We start from the raw sequence: 6,903 nt of genomic DNA, 5'->3' as shown, positions 1-6,903 counted from the left end.
ATCTAATTACACAAGTTTGCGTTTTCTCTAGTAGTAGCAGTAATTTGGTTTCAAACACATAACTTCTTAAAAAAATCATTTTTGTGTATCCAAAATAATATTCCAGTTTCCATTGTGATGATGTTCTCTATATATTGGGACAGATGTTCAATAGCAATTTTTGCAGACTATTTTTAAAGACTTTAATTAATACTTCAACTAAAAGGCAACATTTCAAATTTTCATTTAAGATTAAGTTTAAGTGTAATATATTGCTATGTTTATGTAATATTTAATTTTACTTTAATTGAGCTTTATTTCGATTCAAATCCATAAAAAAACAAATTGTACTCATTCACAACCATGCACTCATAAGTTCCTCGTTTGTAAAGCGAGCGGCTGCTTTTCTGTTTTCAAATACCGAAAGAGCATTTTTTTGATTAGGTGAATTTTCTGAATGAACACAAGCTTTCTCTGGCAGTGTTTTGAGTCTCAAAAATACACGAGTTGCACTGAACTAGATGATGCCATTTTAAAAAAGAAAAAAAAAACATGTGCGCACGTGTGTATATACCCTACGTTATGGGGACAAAAAAGTTCCTACAAAGATGGCAATATGTTTTGAAAATGTAAAAATGCAGAGTTTTCTGTGATGGTAGGTTTAGGTTTAGGAGATAGAATTTACAGCTTGTACTGTATAAAATCATTATGGAATGTTTGCTGGTCTTCCATCCTTATCAGATTGGTCTGTTTCCTAGTTTTAGAGGAGCATTTGTCAGCTGGTCAGACTGGGAGCCGAGCAAATCCAGTTTAAATAAAAGCAATCTACCATATATAAATCTACAAGTATGTATTTAAAATATTAGTTGTGTGCAGTATAGTCTCATGTGGACTCGTACACTTAACCGTACATGGCATAGAATTGTAATGTATTCATAAACGGCACCTTTTAAAGACTAAAGTCATTCATTTTATAGACCACTTAAATAAGGGTAATAAAATTGGGAGTCTTGTAGTAAAAGCTTCTTCGCTTATCTCTTCTTCCCCCTTCCTGCTGAGAACAGTGAAAATCTTTTTTTATATATATATTTTTAAGCTCTTAAAATGATTTTTTTTTTTTATTTTTTTTTTTTTTTGCAGAATACGGATTCTACGTGCACACAGTCAGATTCATAATGGTGGGAAAAGCAGGGTCATCCGAACTTTGACTCCAACCACTACAGATCCTCTCAAGTCACGTTTTCTCCCACAGAATGGTGCAGGTCTCAGTATGGCAGACAGACCTTTACCTTCACAACTCATTTAGATGGAGTTGAGAATGGCATCCATGCTCGGAATCAACAATAGCGTTATCTGTACGACAGCGTACGTCCAATGCGCACACACTCTTCTCACTCACCTCGATCACGCACTCTTTATCCACCACTCAGGGGAAATTTATCCTCCTCTACAGTCTCCTCATCTGCCAGAAGCCTTTTCCTTCTGATGAATCAATTAATAAGTAACGACTTTTCTACAAACTTCTGAGACAGCCGTATTAACGTTGCTGAGCAATGCCTGTGAGACTGAAATTTCTGACAAGGTGCTATTCCGCAACGTTACCGGGTCCAATCTGTCTCAGCAGTTCACGACTGGTGCGCGGATAAAACTCTGTTGTTTAAACCCAAGAGGGAAGGGAAACAATACTACAGCCTACTTCAAAAGAAGAAAAGAACAAATACACTCCATTGTGGCATGCCTGCTAATTCCCCTAAGCCCTGCCTGCATCGCCCATAATGAAAACAAGGCACCCAGTCAAGGCAACAACAGAGAATATATCTTTTCTCCTCCCCTTGATATGATTGCTAGTTTAGGGGAGCCAAGGCCACATATTCGTCAGGCGTACTGACTTCTATTATGGTGGAACAACTGTAGCATAGCCGATTCCTCTGTATAGAAACGTTACGGTCCAAAAAACAGATCGGTAGTGGTGCCGTCCTGATGCGCACATAAAAAAAAAAGCGAGGAGCTTATGCGCTCTGTTATTTAATAGGTACCATTAGAAATAACGCCATCTCGCAGCCCACTGCTGCTCACTCATTTTCCTTATAATTATCCAATTTTGGAAATCAGCAGGTGTTCCCGCACATGAATTTATTGAAGACGCCTCTCTGGGTATGATTTGTGAAAGGCAGACGTGTGGAGGGCGGGGAGGGGTGTGTGTGTGTGGTGCTCATCCATGTCTGACGGGTGGAGGCGGATAGAGCTGACGCATCTCTGAGTCATCAGAGAATATCTGAAATCAAAAGTCAGATATCAATAATCATAATACCAAAGGTATTTTCAATCTTTTAAAATAGGGGCTCTACAGGGCTCTCAAACTATAAAAAAAAAAAAAGTAAAAAAAAAAAAAAAGTATATACGTATCAAAAAGTGATCCACATGGCCTATAGCCCAAGCCTTGTGAATCCATCTGATTGCTTTGTGTAAGAAAAAACAAATGAAACATCACTGAACTTACTTAAGCTGGACTGTGACGCTATTTTCTTCTAGAAACAAACTTTGTTGCATTTTTTTTTCTGTTATCTCTGTAAAGGTGCACTGTTAGCAATTGATGTAATTTTTACAATAAATTTTACAACAACATATTGTATTCATGTTTTTATTGTAAATGCAAATGCATGATGGGAAATTTATGGACAGTCCTGTAATTTTATTGTAACTACACTGTAGAAGCATTATTTTACAGCCACCGCATAGCATTGTGGGATCGTTGCTGTTTGAATTTTGAAATTGCGCGCGGCCAACGGCACCAGAGAATCAAACATTTTTGGAAGAACAACACATCTCAGGTATGAAACGTTAACATGAAATCTATTTTATAAGTATATGGATATATTAATACCGTTGATATGAGTGAGTGCTGCTGATTGTTTCGTTTGGTATATTTCAGTGACATTAGCTTCAGTGACGTTCGCCCCGAGTCGACTAAAAACAACGTGAACTGACCGCGGTGAAGTGGCGTCTTCTTTCTCAATCCATACGGAAAAGGAACCACATGCAGGTGTAAGGTACGAGATATTCACAATTTTTTGTTTGGTATATTTCTCAGTGACATTGGCTAGAGTAAAGTTAGATCCCTATAACGTTAGCTCAACTCGCCCCGACTCGACTCGCTCACTTCCGGTATAAATTGAACTGACCCCGCTGAAGTGGCGGCGTCTTCAATCCATAAGGGAAAAGGTAAGTTACCACATCACATCAGGTACAAGACACTAGATATTCACAATGGAAAAACAAACATGGTGAGTAGAATCGAGTCGAGCTGAGCTTGTAAATTAACGTAACTTAACTGTTAACGTGAATGGAAAACCACCACAATGACGATAGCTCAAATAATGTTAGCACAGACTGTAAAAATAAGCATTAACGTTAGCCCCGTAAGCTTCCTTAGCTCAGATTATTATTGCATTGATTACACGTGCTACCGGGCAGGCTGTTGTAACGTTAGCTAAGTATTAGGACTTCTGTTTGGCTGTTTTGTAATCGGGGGTCTTGAAGTCGTGGTGGTTTACACACTTAGCATAAACGTAACGTTAGCTTGTAGATTTTACGGTCGCTGAATACTTACAGAATTAAATGAAGATACCAGCATTGTCATTTAATTAAAGCCCATATTTCAAATAACGTTTGCTTGTGTTTACAAAGGTTAAATTGTTATTTGAAATATGGGCTTCAATTAAATGACTGCTGGTATCTTAATTTAATTCTGTAAGTTAGCTATAGCTGTGATAAAAGCTGAATATAGCATCTGTTCAGATGTTATAACTTTACTTTGTGCTTGGCCAACCAGGGTGAAAGAGCAGTCATGTAAGCGGTCTTTATATAAAACAAACTGCGCGTGCGCAACTTAAACCTCCAACCAGCATCGTCATTAAATATTTTTTCGGAGCCTGGGTTCTGCTGAAAGGCTTTCACTGCTCTCTTTGTCTTCAGAGAAGGCAGCAAATTATCAGTAGTATTAAAATCAAGTTAACCATTTTGTTTTTCTCAAATTATATGTGGCTGCCTGGCAGACTTTATGGAATATTAAAATAATAATAGATTTGTAATTGGTATTTGTTGTGTAATTGGTAATACATTTGGTAATGTTTACATTTTGTATTCCCTAGCCCTCTGCCACAGCTGCTGATATCCAGAGAGAGACCCTACCCAGCACACCTTGCTTAATTGTACAAGGTATATTCTTCCCTTATTTTGTTAAAAGGGTAGTTCACTTTTAAATCAAAATTACCCCATGATTTACTTGCCTTCAAACCATTCTTTCTGACAAATACAATCTGAGTTATACAAAAACAAAACCTGACACTTCCAAGCTTTACATTGGCAGTGGATCAGTTTGAAGCTCAAAAAAGTGCATCTATCCATCATAAAAGTGCTCCACATGGCTCTGAGGGGTTAAAATAGGCCTCCTGAAGTGAAGAGTTTGTGTAAGAAAAATATCCATATTTAACACGTTACAAAGTAAAATTCTAGCTTACGGCCAAACAGCCATACGCAGTCTACTTGCATTCAAAGTGCAACTTGCGCAACTCATGACGTCAGAAGTAGCGTAGTGTGTCATGGCGTAGTGTAAATATCAGCAGTACGTTGTATTACTCGCATAAGTTGCGCTTTAGAGTAAAATCTGTATGTTATTGTTCTTTTGGCCGGAAGCTAGTTATTTTACTTCATGTACGAAAAATATTAATATTTAAAACTTTACAAACTCATTGCTTTGCTTCAGAAGGCCTTTATTATTAACCCCTCAGAGCTGTGTGAATCACTTTTATGATGGATAGATGCACTTTTCTGAGCTTCAAACTGATGTTGCAATCCACTGCCATTATAAAGCTCTGAAGCATCAGGGTGTTTATTAATATAACTCCGATTGTAAATATATTGTGAATTTTAACCGTTTCAGCCAGGTCAGGATTTCTTTTTCAAATGGTTAAAATGTGCATTAAAAAGTTGGATGGAGACCCAGCTATTACTGTTAAGTGTCTGTTCTACCTAGAGTTGGTATTCCCATACAGGACATTTATGTGTAAACAGAAGAGTCTGACGGACAGCAGTTTAACATTACGACTTTCATTAATTAATTAATTAAATAAAACACTTTGAAGTGTGGTTAAGGTATTTAGCAGATGCTTTTGTCCAAAGCGTCATTCGACAGTGCATACATGCATGCAGTGACGTTATATATTTACAAAATAACAATGTAAAAGCCAATGTAATTCTAAATTTTAAAGGGTTAGTTCACCCAAAAATGAAAATGATGTCATTAATGACTCACCCTCATGTCGTTCCAAGCCCGTAAGACCTCCGTTCATCTTCGGAACACAGTTTAAGATATTTTAGATTTAGTCTGAGAGCTTTCTGTCCCTCCATTGAAAATGTATGTACGGTATACTGTCCATGTCCAGAAAGGTAATAAAGACATCATCAAAGTAGTCCATGTGACATCAGGGGGTTAGTTAGAATGTTTTGAAGCATCGAAAATACATTTTGGTCCAAAAATAACAAAAACTACGACTTTATTCAGCATTGTATTCTCTTCTGGGTCTGTTGTCAATCCGGGTTCACGACTCCGCAGTGCTGACGTAAGACGCTGCTGACGTGTTATCTGGTGCGCCCGAGCTTCGTTTACAGTCTGAGGGAGACGCACGCTGTAAACAAAACAATCTTCGCAAACATGTCTAAGGATTTCGACACAGAGGAACAATATAAAATAGCTTGAATACAGCGTGCGTCTCCCTCAGACTGTAAGCGAAGCTCGGGCGCACCAGATAACACGTCAGCAGCGTCTTACGTCAGCAGCGTCACTGCGGAGTCGTGAACCCGGATTGACAACAGACCCAGAAGAGAATACAATGCTGAATAAAGTCGTAGTTTTTGTTATTTTTGGACCAAAATGTATTTTCGATGCTTCAAAACATTCTAACTAACCCCCTGATGTCACATGGACTACTTTGATGATGTCTTTATTACCTTTCTGGACATGGACAGTATACCGTACATACATTTTCAATGGAGGGACAGAAAGCTCTCGGACTAAATCTAAAATATCTTAAACTGTGTTCCGAAGATGAACGGAGGTCTTACGGGCTTGGAACGACATGAGGGTGAGTCATTAATGACATCATTTTTTTGGGGTGAACTAATAACAAGTTAAGTTGTTAATATTAAAAATAAATACATCAAAATCATTTTTGTTTATGAGCAAGTAGCAATACTTTTGTTTTTTACACAGTATTTGTCATTATTTAACAGATATGAAAACTTAAAACTTTTTTCCTCTCTCGGTTTTCAGAACTTTTTGTGGAATCAACTCCCAGACGGGCTGCAAAGCAGAGAAGAGATACGGGCTCAACGCACCTGTTTACACCCTCCTAAGAAAAAAGTTTTTAATAAAAGATTAAAAAGATATCATTGTTGTGTTTTTAATTGCCTAATACGGATAATTACAGGCAGCATTGTATTGTAATATTTACAAATAACAGGATACAGTATATTGAATTACAATATTAAATTGTAATTCTGTCCTGTGAAATTACAGGAAATTCCTGGCAACTGAGTTGCAGTAAATATACAGTAAATTGAAATAAATTACAGCATTTTACTGTAATAATGCTACTATAATCACAGTACAACTGCTGTATAAATACAGTACTTTATTGTAAAAGTAAACAGTAAAAATCCTGTATATTACTTGCTGTAAATTTACTGCAATTAGTTGCCAGGAATTTCCTGTAAAATTACAATAAATTTTTAACAGTGTGCTTTGAAACAATCAAAATCAAAATCAAAATCATCTAATCAAAAGCGCTATAAATACATGTGACTTGACTTGTGAGGCTGAACTAAAGCTTAATTTAATTGTTAACTACAAATCTTGACATCCAC

General features: G+C 37.0%; 1 long non-coding RNA gene across 1 annotated transcript; it reads left to right on the top strand.

Moving 5' to 3' along the window:
- The first annotated feature begins 2,969 nt into the window (after positions 1-2,969).
- LOC307166065 lies at positions 2,970-6,384 on the top strand. Its single transcript, XR_013822583.1, has 3 exons — positions 2,970-3,029; positions 4,131-4,197; positions 6,311-6,384. It is a non-coding gene; the product is annotated as an uncharacterized lncRNA (long non-coding RNA).
- The last annotated feature ends 519 nt before the right edge of the window (positions 6,385-6,903 follow it).

This window comes from Squalius cephalus, assembly GCF_949319135.1.
Source record: "Squalius cephalus genome assembly, chromosome: 10".
NCBI lineage: Eukaryota > Metazoa > Chordata > Actinopteri > Cypriniformes > Leuciscidae > Squalius > Squalius cephalus.
This window is presented reverse-complemented; position numbering and strand designations above follow the sequence as displayed.